Source organism: Pongo abelii, chromosome 15 (genome assembly GCF_028885655.2).
Source record: "Pongo abelii isolate AG06213 chromosome 15, NHGRI_mPonAbe1-v2.0_pri, whole genome shotgun sequence".
Taxonomy (NCBI): Eukaryota; Metazoa; Chordata; class Mammalia; order Primates; family Hominidae; genus Pongo; species Pongo abelii.
The window spans coordinates 89,973,791-89,994,548 of record NC_072000.2 but is presented as its reverse complement, the minus strand read 5'-3'; positions in this window follow the sequence as shown (position 1 = coordinate 89,994,548).

Below are 20,758 nucleotides of genomic sequence, written 5' to 3'. Positions count from 1 at the left end.
AAATAAGCCAAAATTTTTCTATGAGAAAAAAAATTAGCTGATGATAAAACCATTTGCAAAAGCAAAATCTGAAAATATGAACGTATAATTTATACATACATGTAAAATATTCCAATATGTATCATGTTAATATCTCTTCTGCTTCTTGCCTGTTAGTTGTATAAGTCCAGTCTTAAAATGATAACCATTTCTACCTAAGAAAGAGAAGTAAGGATTACAAAGCATAGTAATGCAGCACCTTCCAAAGTTGCAACTTTCATAGTGAATATTGCTTTTCTCTTTTTTCTCCCTCTCAATAAATGCTCCAAGACATCCATTAGCTGTTCCTAGAAAAAAAATTACTTTTATGAAATATGGAAAATTGGAAGCTAGACAAATGTAAAATAATGCTAAAAATGTAAGTAGTAGCCTCTGGAGGGAAAAAGGTAGATCCAATAGTTTCATTATTTTCCTACCACCACTATACGTAAAATATAAGGCCTCATAGCGAGTAATAGCAAAACCTCCAATTACTTTTGCACCAACCTAATACCTTTAATTCCAGTTATATAATCTCTCTCTTTGAACATCTATCCCAGGAATTTTTGTGTTATGCTATTGACAGAAAAGGGTTAAAAAATTGTGAATTAAATGTAAAATACAATTGCATCTAAAAAAAAGACACAATTTAATCATAAAGACATAGAAAAGATAAAAATAAGAAAAAAGTAACAAAAAAATCAACCAAAATAAAAGTCTGTATGATCAGATTAAAAACAATCAAAATAGAGTTTAAAGCAATAAAACAAAATGTACTTCTGAGAAATTAAGTGGGTCACTGCTTAATTAGAAAACATATGTAAGTATTCTAAAATCTTCCCAATTAATAATACAGTCATAATATAAGATATTATTGAAATAAATGGACACAGGCACATACATTTAACACATTATCTCAATAATTCATAGAACAAACAAAAATAAAATGTGATGAGAGATAAAACGAAGCGATATTAGCTTAATGTAAGGAGTTGCATAGAATTCTGTAGATAACAATCAGGCAAAATCTCTAATTTAAAGCAACTAGCCGAATTACTAAAACATAAAACAAATCACAATAAATACACACACACACACACAAACAAATGAATACTTTCCAGGCTATGTCCTTTGACTTAAATGAAAATAATTTAGAAATATGTAATTAAAGATATCTATATACCAAAAAAATTTTTGAGACATTATCCTAAACAATTGATTCATCAAAAAAGATAATTGAATTAGAAAAATTTAAAGCTGAATATTAACTTAAAATTATGTATAAAAGATTGGGGAAGGCAGCTAAATTAGTTCTTAGAGGGAAACGTATAGCCTTATACTAAGCAAAACAAAACAGATCAGTGGCTCAGGCCTATAATCCCAGCACTTTAGGAAACCAAGGCAGGAGAGTATCTCTTGAGCCCAGGAGTTGGAGGCTACAGTGAGCTATGATTGTGCTACTGCATTGTAGCCTGGATGACAGAGTAAGACCCTGTCTCTTAAAAAAAGAAAAGAAAAAGAAAATTTGTATAATTATTGCAAAGAATATAGCTAGCTAACACTATTCAGCATGTATAGAGAACATGAACCAATAAGAGAAAAAATGAAGAAAATCATGAACAGATAATAAATAAATAAAAAAGAAACTTAAACACAACAGGAACTGGGGAAGTACAAATTAAAATCAAAATGAGACTCCATTTTTATCACAAACATAAATACTTAAATGTTTTGCAATAGGAAATGGCAAGCATGTGAAAGTGGAAACTCATATTTTACCAGTGGTAAAGAAAATTGGTACACATTAGAGAACAATTTTACAATATTTAGTAAAGTTAAAAATGAAAATCGAATGTTCAGTTTTAGCAATTCAAATTCTAGATATACTGTGTGTGTTTAGGAACTCTCATACCTGACACCAAAAGACATTAAAAGAGTGTTCATTGAAGGATAGTTTATTATACTAAAAAATGTAAAACAGTGGAAATGTTCATCAATATAATACAGTAAAATTAAAATACCTATATATTTTAAATATATATGTATCTATACAATAACATATTATACTGTATTGCAAATGAATGAATTAAAGGAACATGGAAATGTTTCGACAACAGGATATTGAACATAAAATAGCAAAATGTAGAATGATTCATAGTTTGAAATTATTTATGTATAAATTTAAAACATGTAAAATAAGGCTATACTGCACATCAGTACATATGAACATAGTAAGTATTTGACAAAGCAAAGAGGATAGTGTGACAGGCGAGGGGCTCAAGGGCTTCAATTATATTTGTAATTTTTAATGAATAAAAGCAATGAAGCAAACTTAGGATGATATTAAGTTCAGACAAAGCTGGTTGATGTGTACATGAGTGTTCCTTTTATTACTTTCTTTATTTTCTTGTGTTATTAAAATATTTTCTAATAAAAAATAAAGAAATAATATAGCAACAAACTTTATAATCATCTAGGACGGAAATGTTTCATTCTTCTTCAGAATATGAAAAAGTATTTTATGTGTATAAGATGTACACTAAAAAATAAAAGTAATTTATTGCCTTTACCCAAAACACTCTCTCTCCTTTGAAACTGTTGATACAACTCAGGTAAAGAAAAAAGAAGAACTCACCACTGACACAAAAATATTAATGATACAAGGTTCATTAAATTTTATAGTGGGGAAAAGTGTGGATAGTATCACAAATTCCAATATGAAAGAATTTATCTTAAAATCCTTTGCCTAAAACCAGTATGATCAAAACAACATTCTGATTTTGATTCTGAGTTTTGTGTTTGTTAGGATCAATCTGGCATCATCTTTGCACACCATTCAAAAACTTAATCCAATATATTGTGTGCTACTGATAACAAATGTGGTTAAGGAGTTCATCTGACAAAACACTCTGAACAATTTTGAATTAAGTTCTGCCTCGAGACACACATATCCATCTTGGTTCCTGATTATCTTCTTGTTTTTCAAATTATTAAAGCACATGAACCAAAAGACCAATGGATGCAAATAAGAGTTACAGCATCTGCAACAGATTTTATCTGCTTCAGGCTAGTTCTTTCAATGAGCTATTAAATCATCAAAATTTGAGTCAAGTGATTTCTACTCAAGTAAATTTTACCCAGAATAAATACATAGGGGCTTTCTGGAGGAAACTGTAGAGAAGAAAATTAATAGTTTGTAAATTTCCAGATTCTAAAATCATTTCTTAAAGGTATATTTTTACATATATGCTTCCGCAATCAGACTACAGAACACTGATGCTCTCCCTGTCAATCTTAAATTTTATTGAGGTAATAGGCATATTGACAGGGAGAGTATCAAAATTGGAGCACTCCCTGTACCCAAAATATTTTGCATGGGTGCTACGATGCAAAGGAATTGGTAAATTATAACAGATCAATGAATTCTGTGACGCCCACACATGGTTTAAAATCTATTCATTCAGAAAAATGTTATTTAATTCCTCTTATGTGCCAAGCATTGTGTTAAGTCCTTATCAAAATAAATTGTTAAATTCCTGGATCTTATAACTTAATGGGAGGCAGGCATTAAAAACACAATCACAGAGGTAAATGACCACTTAGAGTTGGCATCTTTGGTGGAGTCCTGTGGGCAGGTACGGTGGCAGACAGGACGTCTCATCTGTGTTTGGTAAGAGGTCCAGTTCAGGAAATAAAACCTACCTAGGTATTTAGGGAAAATGGGCAATTATATAGTTAGAAAATTATAGGAAGAACTAAAAGAGCAAAGAAGAGGGACTGCCAATGGAAGTATTAAGTTCAAGAGCACATCTGAGTGATTGCTCTCTGGAAATCAGGAAAACATAGCTGTACTGTATAGCCACCATCCCCACCTCAACTTCCCTTGACACTCACGTCTTAGTAAACTTTCTAATCAAACCAGCAACACAAAGATGGCCTCTGCTTCATTTTTGCCTTTCAAAATGTATATGTATATTTAATAGTGAAACCTCGTTGGCATTCAGCCCCCTAGCAACAAGGGACTCTGGGAAATGCACCTGCGGGCTTACAGCTTCTTTAGTACAAGATGACTCCTAGAAGGATGTGAAAATAGATGCCAAATACTAAATCCAGTACAGTGTACACTTTGTACCTAGAACTTAGACTTGAAAAAAGTAGCAATAACAACATGCACCTGCCTAACACACAGTAACTATTCCTTATGCAATTAGAATGAGGCTTACACTGTCCCCAAATTTTGTTAGTCACTGAATCTATAGCTGGGTTTTATTTAACCTTCAATTCCAATCATAGTTTCAAGCTGATATTCTGTAATTTGAGGGACAAATTACAAATGTATCACTATTTTTATAAAATTGTAGGGAAAAAGAAAGAGGTAAACAGTCAGTACATGCATAACAAGGCAAAGAAGAGAACAGGAGTAGTTATTAATTTCTTATTCTGCAACTGGCCGTAGGATCGCAGTTGTTTATGACACTGTTTATCCTCTTCCCATTTCATATTACTTTTGACCTCAGCTAGCACTGTGACTAATTAGGGCTCTGCCAAGCAGGGTGACCCGAATCCTAATTCCTGAGGGGTTTTTACTCTTAATGGTTCTGCCTGTATGTGGTTGTGATAGTTGTCCATTTAACTTTTGACAAAAAAGCATGGAAGTTCTTAGAGATGCTTCTGTAAAATTCCTTGGGTCCCATACATACATCTCCTTGTCTGTAGGAAAAACTTACTCTCCTTAATAATCAGTACCAATTGTTCCAGTTAATACAGGTAACTTATTTGCTTATAGGCATGGAAAGACCAAATTATTCAGTGGCAATCATAGAGTTCAAATGAATCATTGTTGTGTCCTTTTGGAAGAGAAACATTCTTCCTTTGACTAATAAGACTTCTAAGCCATCATATCCCAACATCATGTGGATGGAGAGCTAAATATTGTAAGTGATGCATAGGTGAAAAATGAGTGTTATCTCTCCCAGTTCCATCCCTTGAGTTTTAAACACATATAATGTGGTATGATTTATATATATTATATTGCTGGGCAACATTCAATTCTGCTACAGAAAACAAGAAAACAAAACTCCTATGTTAAGTAAGTTAGTAAACTATAAGGCATATTAAGCAAAGGTAAAATAAGTATGTCTTGTGCATACTAAACATAGATAGAAAGGAAAGACCAAAAGATGCCTAACATTCATAATATACTATATATACATGGGGTACTTCAGGCACCTTCATACATGACATGTACACGAAGCATATGAGATACTAAAATTGTATGAGGTTGTGGATCAGTTGCACATTAGTGACATCCATCTTGAGCAGATATACACTTTGTCTAAGAAAAAGAAACAACATTCATAGCTGTTCATCAAGTAATTGGGAAGCTATAGCTTTGGTCAGCTGTGCATGTATGTGTCACTGTGTTTCTTGGACAGAGTATGTTGGTCCCAGGCAACTTCCATATCTTAAGCCCCTTCCTTAAACTTCAGTTCTGGTCCACATAACCATACCATCAGAGAAGAAGGATGATAAAGTCAAGAGGCAGAACCAGCCTGGCCAACATGGTGAAACCCCATCTCTACTAAAAATACAAAAATTAGCTGGGCGTAGTGGTGGGCACCTGCAATCTCAGTTACTCGAGAGGCTAAGGCAGGAGAATTCCTTGAACCTGGGAGAAGGAGGTTGCAGTGAGCCAAGACTGTGCCACTGCACTCCAGCCTGGGCGATAGAGCAAGACTCCATCTCAAAAAAGAAATAAAAGAAAAAAAATTCGAGAAGCCCTGACACAGAAGAGGCCAAGGAGGAAGAATATCTGATTCTGAACTCAAGATTCAAGTACTATGGTCCATTCTACCCACTTTTACCTTCTTCTAAGAGGACTGCAAACCTACCTCATCCTTTCCTCCCTTCCTTCTCATGATTTCTTTTAAATTGATTCATAAGCCATCTGATTTCAGCATCTTAATTTGGTCTGTGAGCTTCTCTGTCCAATGACATCTGAGATTACCATGAGCTTTGGTATTTCCTCACATATTTAACTACAGACAAAAAGGGCCAGCTATTGGCCACTAATTCAGATCATACATCTTATTCTGAATGACAGTGTCCTCAACTTCCAATTATAGCTTTACCCAAGTGACACTCTAACTGATTTTTCCACAGTCCATTATAGTATTTTAAAGGCTGGTTGCTTCAGGCAAATTGTGGTGAATGATAACAGTGACTCTTACTGGCTTGAGTTCATTTTCTTAACCTCTGTGCCATAAACAAATCCACTGTTTAAAAGTGATGTTGTGTGGGTCACCATAATAATGTCCCATTAAGTAAGTAAACAGACGCAAAGGCATGGTTACAAGGCAGGCAAATCTATATACAGAGTAATTGTCTCTTTCAATATGGATAGTTGTCCTTTCCATAAGAGAAGAAGTCCACTGTCATCACCTGCCACTAAATAGATTGCTGAACCTCCAAGTGAATGGTGCAATATGAGGGTATCAGAATTTGGCTCTTAGGTACTCAGTATTGACTCTACCAAATGAATTGTGTTGTTGAATGTATATGTTACCAACATCTTTGCTATCATAAACTTTTCATTCATGAAGTCATTGAGCAAGATGTGAGGAGGGTGGCTGGGGAAAAGGACAGCTTGACATCCATATAATAGATCACCTTATCTACTGACTCTCTGAAAGATTCCTCAACTAGGAAGGTCTTCTGAAAAGAAATAACATGTGGCATGAATATTCTCATAGCTTCTGCCACTTATGAACAATCCTTAACACGTATTTCTTCCCTAAGTCTCCTTATTACCAATCATCCAAATTGTATCCATGCTTAGTGAAACCTTTGTTTCCAAGCAGAGTGAACAAGTAGATGTACCATTCAAAGACCTGCTCACTTGGAAGTTTCCTTCTCTCTATAGTTTCTCTGAGAAGCAGGTATGGGTTGAAGAAAAAGTGGCAATTAAGCAGGATAAATTTATGTGGGAGGGTGAACACCTGCTCAAGCAACAAATAGAGCACTCAGCCAATCACATATATATACACACACACATATATGTGTATATATACTTATATATACACATATATGTATATACATATATACGCATGTATACATATATACATATGTATACATATATAGGTATACATATACATACATACATAACTGTATATATATATAATTTTTACTTGATGTAGGAGTTCTGCTGCCCAAGCTCAACTTTATGGTTGGTTGATCAAAACACATGATTATAGTTCAGTTGCATTACTACTCGGGATCCAATGGCCAACAGTTTAGTCTCTTTTGGCATCTATTTCTATTAGCAAGACAAGAACTGTCCCTCACAAGGAGATTAATAATCTAAGCAAGAAAGCATGATTTTGCTTCAGAACCACAGAGGTCTACGCTATTAATCTCCTACCAGATTGGCAAAGTTTTACAAACTGCATGATCATCTGCCTGAAACATTTTATGCACCGTTGAATTTGCTGAATCATTGTAACCAAGTAGCAAAGACAGCAGTTTGGATCACAGCCTGGAAAAGCTAGAGAGTCTACTCTTCCTCAGGAACAAACTCCAAATTCACACCTTTAGGGATTACTAAGTATTGAATCCAAAGTATGGAAGCAGCACATCTAAAACTAGTATATGTTGCCTTCAAACATCCAGGAAGCCCATTAAGAACAGGCCCAGTTTCTTTGGAAAGGATTTCCAGACATGCCGGACTAAACTCCCAGAAATTTGCAAAAGGTGGCACGTCCCTGAGTTTTAGTGAGAATTTTCTTCTACCTTCTTGAATGCATGTGAATTGCTGAGCTTTCCAGGATATCTTTTCCTTCCAGTTCTTCCACTTCCATCACATGATGTTATTAAGCTGTAGACCTGTGTGACATCCTCTGGTATGATAAGATAATCAAGGGCCCTGAGAGTAATTCATGATATCTCCATGGGGCATGTTAATGAAAGTGAAAGCAGACTACTTTAGTGTTCTTTGCCTATTGATATAAAAAGAAAGAAATTTCTAAATTGATAGTTGCATTGGAGATGCCATAGCTCAGTTGAATTTTTTTAAGTAGAGACCATATCTTCTACAACCATAGCAACTGGAATTACCACCTGAGTAAACTTACATTAATTGTATATTCTCCAAAACATAGCCAACTACTTCATAGTTGAAAAAAAAAAAAGCAAGTTAAATGAGGACATCTTAGAAATATCCACTGCTGCACCTTGAATCCAGGAATTGTGTGAGTGTTAATGATACTACATTGTGATAATTAGTCTGGCTTCAATTTGCCAAACCTGCATCATTCCTTCATTTGCACAATTCAGGTACAACTTAAGTTGGCTGAACATCTATATTATTCATGAAGCTATAATGAGCAATAACCCATTCTTGAAAACAGGTTAAACCCAGTTTCCTACTACTATACCTTTGATGCTTATAATAAAAACCATATCCACTCTGCTGCAACTGGAGTAAATGTTGTCATTTGTTCTCTGTCACTCTAGGATTCCACTATCCCCACTTAAACAGGGAGCACATTTTGTGGGCAGCATCTACACTTTCATCTCTATCTAAGAGAGGAGCGTCCTCATCAATGCATTAATAAATGCCTTAGTTAAAGAAACACCCTCTGGCCAGGTGCGATGGCTCACGCCTATAAACCCAGCACTTTGGGAAGCTGAGGTGGGTGGATCACCTGAGGTCAGGAGTTTGAGAGCAGCCTGGCCAATGTGGTGAAACCCCGTCTCTACTAAAAATACAAAAATTAGCCAGGTGTGGTGGTGCACACCTGTAGTCCCAGCTACTCAGGAGGTTGAGGCAGGAGAATCGCTTGAACCCAGGAGGCGGAGGTTGCAGTGAGCTGAGATCACGCCACTGCACTCCCACCTGGGTGACAGAGAGAGACCCTGTCTCAAAACAAAAAAAAAAAGAAAAAGGAGAAAGAAAGAAAGAAAGGAAGGAAGGAAGAAAGAGAAAGAAAAGAAAAGAAAAAAAGAAATACCCTCTGAACTCTCTTATGAGATGTTTTTAGACATTAAAGTGAATCATATGATGGGTTACTCCAATGTTCCTATCACCCTGTTATGGACTGTATATTTATGTGCCCCTAAATTTCATATCTTGACATCCTAGCCCCAAGTGGAATAGTGTTTGAAGATGAGGCCTTTGGAAGGCAATTAATCCATAAGGGTGGAGCCCTCATGATGAGATTAATGACCTAACAAAAAGAGACAGGAGAAAGCCTTCTGAAGGCAGTTGTTTACAACTCAAGAAGAGGAGCATCACCAGACACCAGATCTACAGGCACCTTGATCTTGGACTTCACAGCCTCAAGAATTGGAAGTAATAGATGTTTATTGTTTAAGCCACTCAGTCTATGGTATTTTTGTTACAGCAGTCCAAACTGACTAATATACACCCTATATTTCAGATTCTACAATATGCCAAGGAATTTCTTCCATCTCAACTTCAATTAGTGTGACTCACCATTGAGTCCAGATTTCATTGAACCAATCCAAAAAGCAAAACAATTATAATCACTCTGAGCTGGTTGGGTAAGCTCATTGCATGCAGGCTCTAGTATATGTACCCGTATTGGATAATATGGCCCAATCTGTTTATGATTTTTCCTACCTGGTGTACCTCCCTTTGAGTCTGTTGCCATACATAGTCCGCAGATTTCTCCTGATAAAAAATAACAAACTATTGCCATTTTTTGTTGTTATTTTAGCCTTTTCTTCCCAGTTTACACTTCATATTTAAGCCCTACTGAGACATTGGGAACCAACTCTAACTCTAGACTTGGAGGCAGTGAGGTGATCAGAACAAGCTATTTTACATTAGTTACCTCAGGTGAGTTAGTTCTCCCCACAAAGGCAGAATCAACCTTATATAACAGAGATGAAGGAGTTCTACTGGCAAAGAAGGTTCATCGGACTTGGGGGTTCAGTATAGTCAGAATAATTTAAACCTACCTAACATTCCCATTATAATGCTCTGGGTTTCTGATATTTCTCACTTAATGCCCTAATTTTCGCAGAGAAGACCTGGTGAGGGTGTGATTCAAGTGAAATTATATTTCAGCAATAAACAAGATCAGATACTGTGTGCCATTTTTTTTTCTTTCTTTCTTTTTTTTGGTCAACAGCAACCTTGAAACTATAAGAAATAAAATAGTGTCGGAGATAATCATAGATGCTCCTTGGACCTCTGACTTGCCTTGAGCCAAGTATTTAAAACTCTGAATTTGTTGTTTTCTTTCTATACATGCTTCAGCCTACCTCACAATTACTATATTTACATTCCCATCATAAAATTCTGAAGCAATCACATTGGTCACCAAAGCCTTGGCTTTAATAGGCTCTTCATTCCAGGTGATCTCAGGTAATAATTTCAGCTGCTGATTTTTTTTTCTCATTGCAAGCCAAAAATTATCAGTGACCCATTATGCATGAGTAAGATTGTCTCTACTTTCAAATTCAGACAGTTTAGGTAGCCAATATCAAATTTATACCTTTAGGTAAGTAGACCCACAATCAGTTTTATTATCAAATACTTAATCCAACAAGATAAAATGCAGGAAATAGAAACTATTCCAGTTATTCAAAGCAGGAGAGGTATTTAATATAAGTATTAGGTGTGCACGAAATCAGTGAATGAATTGGAAAGGGGAGGGGGATAAATCAGGAACTACCTCTTAAACTGTTGCGTCCAAGGACATACTACTGTAGCCCTTATCCAGAAATCAGGTCTCTCCTGCTACTATTCATATCACCTGACTCCACTGAAGGTAGTGACCAGACACTAAAACACTGATTATGGGCACCGTGCCTGATGGCCTCTTGGGCTCAAGACTGACATTAGTAAGAAGAGACTTTCCACTTCACTTCTACCTTGAAAATTTTGCACACGTTCCTGTAATTTGTAGAACCTAATTTAGACGTAGAATCCAAACATAAAGGAGTCCAGCAAATGTGATCGATTCTATCCAGAAAGGAAGGTATATAGAAGGAATTGGGAATAATGAATACCAATAAGCCATATCCAGGGAAAAAGCTGACTCTCACAGCTTTCCACCCTGGCATTAAATACCATGCTCTCTTCTTTAGTCTTTGGAGGCTGTTAGGTTTTTAAAAGCCTTCTCTATTGTTAGTTTTCACTTTCGTGGGTTTTCGCAGAAGTAAGTCATAGACTAAATACTTTGTGGAAGGGATTAGAATAATTGCCACCCACATTATGGAGAACTGCACTAGATGTAGTACATGCTTTCTACGCATTTTAACTCATTTAGTACTTCTACCAAATCTACGAGGAAATTATGGCTACAGTTTAAGCAACCTGCCCAAGGTTGCAGGGAAGAAAGGCCAGAAGAAAGTGAAGTCAGGATTTTCATATAGGCGGTTCAACTGTGCAGCCAAAAAGCGTAAGGTAGGATCTGTATTTTAGAAATGTCTGTGTACAACAATTCTCTCAAGCTATTTAAGAGAGTGAATAGGAGGCATTTTCTAATGTTGTGTTTGCCACACTATGTGGCCTGTGTTCTACTCAAGGGGCTCAAATCTCTTTGCAGAGATGCTCAACTCTAATAGCAAAGACTGAACCTGACCAGTGAGAATTTAGCAAATGTATGGAATATTCACAAAGCATATTTATTCAATAGTAAAAAATTGATGGCAGCAAGTAGTTCAGCAGCAAGTAGTTCAATCATGGCACAGAACTTGATGAGAGAACTTAGTCATTATTACTATTATTATTAAATAATTCTGTGTCTCCTAATTTGCTTCTGGCTCCCAGAAGGCTCCCAGTGGCTTTCCTATGAATTAAACAATTAAAGAAAACCCCTCAAGATATTTAATACTTGATATGTATATTGTGATGACCAAAGTTTACTTCCCAAGGAAAGCTTGGTCACGATCTGCATTAAAAAATAATAATTGCGTGATTCTAAATGTAGTCAGCAGTTTGGAAGGATCATTACTCCACTGATTGCCTTACTGTCCTGATAAAATATACAGTTTTGGAAATAAAGTATTCAGGTTGGCCATTTCCAGATTTCCTTTGCTTTATCTGCAGAAGGAACCACCACAAGCTCATAGCAGAATCCACACTGGTCAAGCAGTTAGATAACAATAACTGTTAAGAATTTCTGCTAGTGGGTTGGGGGCAGTGGCTCACGCATGTAATCCCAGCACTTTGGGAGGCCGAGGCGGGCGGATCACGAGGTCAGGAAATCGAAACCATCCTGGCTAACACGGTGAAACCTCGTCTCTACTAAAAATATAAAAAATTAGCCAGGCGTGGTGGCGGGCGCCTGTAGTCCCAGCTACTCTGGAGGCTGAGGCAGGAGAATGGCATGAACTCGGAAGGTGGAGCTTGCAGTGAGCTGAGATCACGCCGCTGCACGCTGGCCTGGGGGACAGAGCGAGACACTGTCTCAAAAAAAAAAAAAAAAAAAAAAAAAAACCAGAAAAAGAAAAAAAAAAGAATTTCTGCTGGTGAAGCACCATGGTGCGGTGAGGGAAAACAGCCTGATTTGAAATCCTAAGCCCTGTGTTTTCAAAGCTCACTCCATCACTTATTATAAGAGCTTAGCCAGTCCTTTCTGGGGGCTTCAGTGTTTCCGTCTTTAAAATGGGTAATGCACATAATAATATCAATAGTCTATAAATATAGTCTACTAACACACACTCTAATTTTAGCCAAACTCATGAGAGAAAATTCAGCAGCTAACCAAGAAGATTGAGACAAATCAATCATTGCTACCATCATTTGAGCTCACTAAAAAGTAGCAGGAAATGGAAACAAGTCTCAGAATGACTGGTGGGGCCCCTTCTTCTACTTGCATTGTAGAAAGTTAATGTGGTGCCTTGAATGCCTAATAACCTTTAATACTCATCCTGTTTTTGCCCATCCCGGTAAACTACTTTCAAGAAAAGCTGCTTATTTTAAAACCATAAATCACTTCACAAAGAGAATTCAATTCTCTTTTATTCCTGTCAAGATTTTGTCAACTTAACGAGAAGGCATGCTCATAAACAACTTGCCATCTGGTTAACTGAATTTGTCAAGGAGAAGGAAACAGGGCAATAGTGAATGAGAGTCATCACTTTCCCAGCTTCCAGCCAATCACTGAGAAAACCTGTGGGATCCTGCAGGTATCCTTAAAATAACTGGATTATGAGAAAACATTGTTACAGAATAGAGACTGCCTGCTCTGGAAATTCTTTTGTTTTCAGTTTAGTTTTTATCTATCTACAAGAGATGACACTTATCCTAATGCACCAATCGTTTTGATTGTCATTTTCTTGGACATTTTTATTTTCAGATAGCGTTGATAAACTTGGTTTCACTGGGCTTCATTCAAACAATTGATTGTTAGCTAACTTTTGTTTGCTTTTTTGCACCGTATGTTATTTAATCTTTTATTTTTAGCATATACCAAGGTTATTTGACAATGATAAGAGAAGGGGAAAGATTCAGTACTGGTTAATCAAAATAGGTTTGCAGACATGCAGCAAAATCTAGGCCTCATATATGTTCAGGTGCGTCATTTAAATTCATGGAATTAGAACATTCAGTGGTTATAACACGAATTAACGTTACTTTGCTCTGCTCAATAAGTAAAGAAATCCCTTGGGCCCAGCCTCACACCTTCACATAATTATAGTTATATTGTTGGAGGAATTCAAGACTTGAGAAGAAGTGTGAAGTAGGCTGTAGCAGGCTGGGTTCCCAAGGAAACGACTCTGAGACAGAGTAGCATACAAGAGGCTTACTTGGGAAGGTTTTTGCAACTGACACCTGTGGAAGGCTAGGAAGAACCAGGACTGGTAGAGGGAGAAGTAAAGCCATGATGAAATCTCAAGGGAAGACTGAACTGAGCCTGCAGCCCATCAGAGCTGATCTGAGCTGGAGTAAGATGTCTAAGACTTCCTACCCCAATATTGATCAGTCATCAGGAAGTGTTACCTGGAGAAAAAGACAGAACCATGGGAAAGCACTCTCTCTTCAGCCTGGGCGACAGGCAAGGGCCTAACGGCAAGGCTCTCTGCCAATAGAACCAGAGCACTTCCAAGAACGCCAACCACACAGGCAAACCTTGCTCTCCACAGTGGTGTCTGTCCATTGTAATGGCCCGTGCTCCAAACTCTTCCATTCCTCCTTTCTCTATCCACAATCAGTTGTCCTTTATCCCATTCTCTACCGGTAACTGTTACATTTAGGATAAGCCACCTAGTCCCAGCTTCCATCATAATGGTTACTAAATATTTCACTTCTTGAAAATCTAGGTAATGTGTATACATTTTGTAGTGATGCCTGGTATCAAAAGAATGAGGATAATGGTAGGCATTTCAAGCACAGTGGAGGATGGTGGAGCAGAGTAAGGACAACAGAGAATTTAAATTCCCTTTAAATGACACTACTATATGGGTTCATATAATTAACCCTATTATTACCACTGGTGGGTGATTACAACATGAAAAATTTGCAAGAGTGTGTGCCCTGCCAGCTTTTCCAGAGACATCCACAGAAGCTCCAAAGGAAACTATTATATTTCAAATCTTCCTTTAAGACAAGTAATAGATGGCAGGAATGGTGGATCCACCCTCAAAGCTACATCACTCCTGATCACATGAGAAGGCACCCTTCTCTGTCTGAGATATTCATGGAAGAGCAGACTGGGGGATATTTGCTGTCATTGCAGGAGCATGGAAAATCACTTAGTTCTACCAGGAGTGACAGACAATTGTGGAAGGAAAGAATATTGAATGGAGTTAATGTAACAAAGCAACTGTATGTACTAGACACTGTGCTAGTAACTTTAAATGAGTCCTCACACCAACGTTATGGTAGGTGTTTTTGTTATACCTTTTAAAAAATATGAAACCAAACATTAAAGAGGTGAAGTTTTTTGACTAGAGAACACAGCAGGTAAGTGAATGAGTCAATATTTGAACGCCAAAGCTAATCCTTTTCCTAACACGTCTATGCCATGGTGATTCTTAAATGACTTTTAATTACTGCAGTTTAATTTTCTAATACTTAGAGGGATAATATTTTCAACTACTTGTTAATGCTTTAATAACTTCTTGGTCCAGAGGAAAATTTTTTATAGTTTATAAATTACACTTGATTAGTTAAGCTTGTACCCATGCCAGAAAAGATTTGTATGTGTAAAATGTGTATACATTTATCTACACAAAACATGTTGCTTATTTTTCCCTAAAAATGTATGTCACACCAGCATTTACTTGCCCACTTTGATTATTGTTTTGTAAAATGTGTTTTTTTATTTTTTGTCTTGTTTTGCCTGTTAGAATGTTAGTTTCTTTCTTTTTTTTTTTTTTTTTTGTTTTGTTTTGGAGACGAAGTCTCACTCTGTCGCCCAGTGAGTCTCACTCTGTCGCTGGAATGCAGTGGCGCGACCTCAGCTCACTGTAACCTCCGCCTCCCAGGTTCAAGCAATTCTGCTGCCTCAGCCTCCCGAGTAGCTGGGATTACAGGCGCCTGCCACCATACCCTGCTAATTTTTGTATTTTTAGTAAGGGCGGACTTTCACCATGTTGGCCAAGCTAGTCTCAAACTCCTGACCTCAAATAAATAATGCACCCACCTTAGCCTCCAAAAGTGCTGGGATTATAGGCGTGAGCCACCACACCCGGCCCAGAATGTTCGTAATTTCATATAAACATTTTATTTGCCTTTCTTTTTCTTTTCCTGAAGATGGTTTGTTGCTTACTTTTCAGTTTATACTGGCTTTTTAAAACAGATTTCCTTTAGAGTAATTCTTTCAATAGTGACAGCTATATTTACTGAAATAAAATGTTTCAAACATGTCTCGAAGTTTGAATTTCTGTCACTAAAGAAAATTAGTTAAGATTAATAAGAATGTGTTGTTTTTTTGTTTGTTTTTTTTCCGAAGATGACTTCACCTTTGATTTTCCTACATTTAGGCAATGTTAGTGATGTTCTTTAAACTGTCATGTAGAATTTCAATGTTTGCAATACAAATACCATTAAATATTTTTATTATAGTTACTTTGATAAATTCTTTTAAAAATACTATTTTGGTCCTTTATAGAGGTAGCATAATATTTAAAACTAACTTTAAAAAAATAATTATTTTACTAATCTGGTTGCATTTTATTAAATTCCCTTTACAGAATTAATGAACTTTTAAAGATTTCATAACAAAGAACTAATTAGTGAGAAGCATAAATAACAGCTTATGAAAGAATAGATAATGATACCTTAATCTGAGTCCCTTATGAGAAGCATAAATAACAGCTTATGAAAGAATAGATAATGATACCTTAATCTGAGTCCCAAGGACCACTTTCCAATTACACAATTACAAGCCATTAATTTAAAATATCAATCATTAGACTATTATCAATTATTGGAAATGTGTATTATATAAACATTATATAAAATCTTTAATAAAGCAATGTTGATTATATTCAGGTGTACGATGTGATGAAATCCAGCTAGTGTTCACTGGCAGATATTCTTAGGTAACCGCTTTAAAGGCTAAACATTTTGAAATGAACATTTCATTGTTACCTGGTAAGTAGTGGTTTTATAAAAGTATTGAAGGTCTGGGAAAGAAGAATTTCCTAATTATTCTAAAAAGTTGTCATCTTTCTTTTTTTTAAACCATAATTGTACATTTGTTCAAGATTCAGATAAAAGTGGCAGGGATCAGGGTTAAAATCTGTTCTATTCCATCAAAAAAAACCACATTTATTATTTAATATTTGCTAGCTATTCTCATAATTCTTTTTCTGTCAAATATTATGGTTTAATAGCTGTTATATAAAGGCTTGAAAACATAAAATATTTAATATTTTAAGAAACAATATTTTATACAATTTTTATTGTAGGACACTATCTTTGATAATTTTTACTTAAATAAAGTGTTTTATTAATAGTCTATTTAGTAATATAGTTTGCATTTCATTGTTTTGAGGGAGAAGTGATTGCACTAATGAGTTTTGTTTTCACTTGCTTCTCTTTCTATTCCTTTGTAATTTTTCAGCCATAATGGGTTTGAATATATGCCAACCACTGAAGTGAAGATGATATAAGTTATCTCAACAAATCTTTAAAAGTATTAGTACCTCATTTCGTATATGAGGAAACTGAGGCTTAGGGACATTAAATAATATCACACAAAGTCACAGTTCTTTGTGATTCTGTAGCTCCTGATTTTAGTGGTTACGCATGTTGCTTCCCAAACATATCAAGTTTAAGGTTATTATAACTAATGATAAACATGTTAGTCTTTATACTTAAGTCAATGAAACTGAGTGTTTATATGTTTTCTTTATCTATCCTATTCGCATCTTCCTGAATTTTAAAAGCACACAGAACACAAATCAGTCCAATGAACTAAATCTAAACTACATAGAAAATGAACAAGCATAAAGCAGAATTTAAGGGTCAAAATAACTTGGGAGATCAACTCAATTTCTGTGCTTTTGACTATAAGAAACAAGCCAGAGGGAGAAGTATTCTTATCCAAGATATAAAGGAGATTTGAGTTATATAGTCCAACTTTTTGCACATTAATTCCATACATTTTCAGAAAGTAGCTGACATTTATTGAGCATTTTATATGTGTCAGGCACTGTGCAGTATGGTTACTGTTGAGGTGGGTGTTGTTTTTAACCCATGTACAGATGAGAAAATTGAAGCATAAACATGCCCAAGGACCAAGGTTAGTATGAGCCAGGATTTGAGTTTAGCTGTAGACAGCATTGGACTCAGAATTTAAAAGATTCATCATGTTTTCATAATATAGCTTCCCATCCAATAGGCTACAGCCTTACAGACACTGTTGCTCTCTATTAGATATAATTGGCCTCCATTACAAAACAGCTCACTTCCTGCTTCCTCCTTACTTCAGATACACTAGTAAAGCATGCTGTATTCCAACTAATGAGGGCAGATATGTAAAATACTTAACAATAGGATAGCTGAGGCCTACCAATCAAAACAGACACTAGTCCAAACAGAATAGAGACTGGCAGTAGACCACAGGAATGCCAGTACCCATTGATACTTGCCAAATAACTGTCCTGAAACCAATGAAGTCATACAGTCAAGGACTGAGAAAGTATATTTCCCCCATCATCAAATATCTGAACTTCTGCATTTATTGAGCAAGGAAAGACATAAATAGAAAGTAAAATAATGCTAATACAGACCATAGTGAGTGAATTGCTTTGAGACTATTAACTACCACAAAGTGTACAGGAAGAAAACAACATGACCCAGCTGAAGAGGATGCATGCCTGTTAATAACAACCAGGTTACAAACTTAATAATGATATGGATTGCAAAAAGTAACTGCATGACAGGTGGTAGACTACTGCACCTGCATTGCAGAGACATTAAAATATTCTTCCATGTGACTGCTACCATCCCCACTATCAGCAAACCAAGTGTGGATTTAGATGCCGTAATTGGTGGTGTACTAGCATCAAATAAAACTGTGTCTTACTAGAAATTATAGATTTCGGAAAGAGAATATCAGAAATTTATTACTTTTTGTTTTGTTTTCTATTGTTTTTGAGACAGGGTCTTGCTCAGTTGCCTAAGCTGGAGTGCAGTAGCACAATCAGAGCTCAATGTAACCTTGATCTCCTGGGCTCAAGTGACCCTCCTGCTTCAGCCTCCCAAGTAGCTGGGACTATAGGCACATGCCACCACACCTGGCTAATTTTTATTTTATTTTGTTTTAGAGATGGGTCTCACTGCATTGCCCAGGCTGGTCTGGAAATCCTGACCTCAAGCAATCCTCCCACCTTGTCCTCCCAAGTACTGCGATTATAGGCACGAGCCACTGTGCTCAGCTTATCTTGATTTTGTTTTTGGTATTTTCATTTCCAATGCCTTCCGAATGCTCATTCCTGGGGCTCTTTTGACATCCACATATTCTGAATTAATTTTCAGCAATAACCACATCTATGTGTACTCTACCAACCAGATAGAATATATGCTACATTATAAAGAAGTCTGTTCTCTTTCTGTTCAACAATGTTGTTCAATGATCCCACTCACCATGAGAAAAAAGGCCTGCCATAGTTGTGCGTTATCCCGTGGCACCTCATCTTCCCAACTTTTTCCCCCAGAAAGAATACAGAATAATGAAAACCTTTCTGACAGACTCATCTTGATAACGGCTGTGCAAATTATTGAGTGTTATGAGGAATTCTGTATGCTAATTACCTTTAAATAGATCATCTCTACATGTAATTCTTACCCCAATACACAAGAAATTTGATTTTCATCATAAAAAGGTGGCAATTTGTCACCATGTGCTTGTGAATTACATCTGCATGAAAAACACATGGTGTTTCATGTCATTTATTCAATGTATACTCAGTACCAGATACTCTGTCAACTACTATACATGCCTTTAATTCTGACAACCACCATATGTGTTAGACATCATTGTCCCCATTTTAGGAAAAGTACACTGATAACCGTAAAGTGCAAGTTATTGCCAAGGCCAGTTGGCAGGTCAGTGGTTGAAGCAGGATTCCAAAGTAAGTCAGCTTGATTTCAAACTGATTTCTAATAACTACCACTCTCCACTCCCTTCTTTAAGAGCATATCATTTCTAGGAAAGACTATTCTCATGGCAATAACCAAGATAGCACAACGTGAACCTTTAAATGATATATGCTCTATTTTTATATGGGATATGACACAGTGAACAATGACTGTCTTTTTTAATTTTGCTGATGAAAATGGAAAAAAAATCTCTGCTTTTCACATGTGAAGAATTCATTTTGACTAGCAGACTGTCGAAATGTTTAACTTTGTATCTACTTGTGCTTTGTGGACTTTTCATGATGGCGATATTTTGTTGCAAGGTGATTTTTTTTTTTTTTTTTTTTTTTTTGAGTCTCACTCTGTCACCAGGCTGGAGTGCAATGGCATGATCTCGGCTCACTGCAACCTCCACCTCCTGGGTTCAAGCAATTCTCCTGCCTCAGCCTCCTGAGTAGCTGAGACTACAGGCACGCACCACCAAGCCCGGCTAATTTTTTGTATGTTTAGTAGAGACAGGGTTTCACCATGTTGGCCAGGATGGTCTTGATTTCTTGACCTCATGATCTGCCCACCTCGGCCTCCCAAAGTGCTGGGATTACAGGTGTGAGCCACCCCGCCTGGCCTTAAGGTGATTTTTAAAGATACCTCTTTGTATGCTTTTCTGCAAGCTGGTTCAGTTTTGAGTTTGTCTGTAATATACAAAAAGGATGTTCTTGGCTGGGCGCAGTGGCTCACACCTGTAATCCCAGCACTTTGGGAGGCCTAGGTGGGTGGATCACCTGAGGTCAGGAGTTCAAGACCAGCCTGGCCTGTGGCAAAACCCATCTCTACTAAAAATACAAAAAATTAGCCAGGCATGGTGCACACGCCTGTAGTCCCAGCTATGCAGGAGGCTGAGGCAGGAGAATTGCTTGAACCCGGGAAGCAGAGGTTGCAGTGAGCCAAGCTTGTGCCACTGCACTCCAACCTGGTGACAGAGTGAGACTCCAACTCAAAAAAATAAAATAAAATAAAAAGATGTTCTTCAGATCTTTTTAATTGTTATCTCAGCACACCCTATGAATGTAGACATGCTGACTCCATCTAAAGCTTTCAAATCAGATGCATGGCCACCAAATAATCATAAAAACAAAATTTCTTTTAAAAATGTTGATGAGTAATCAAGAGATT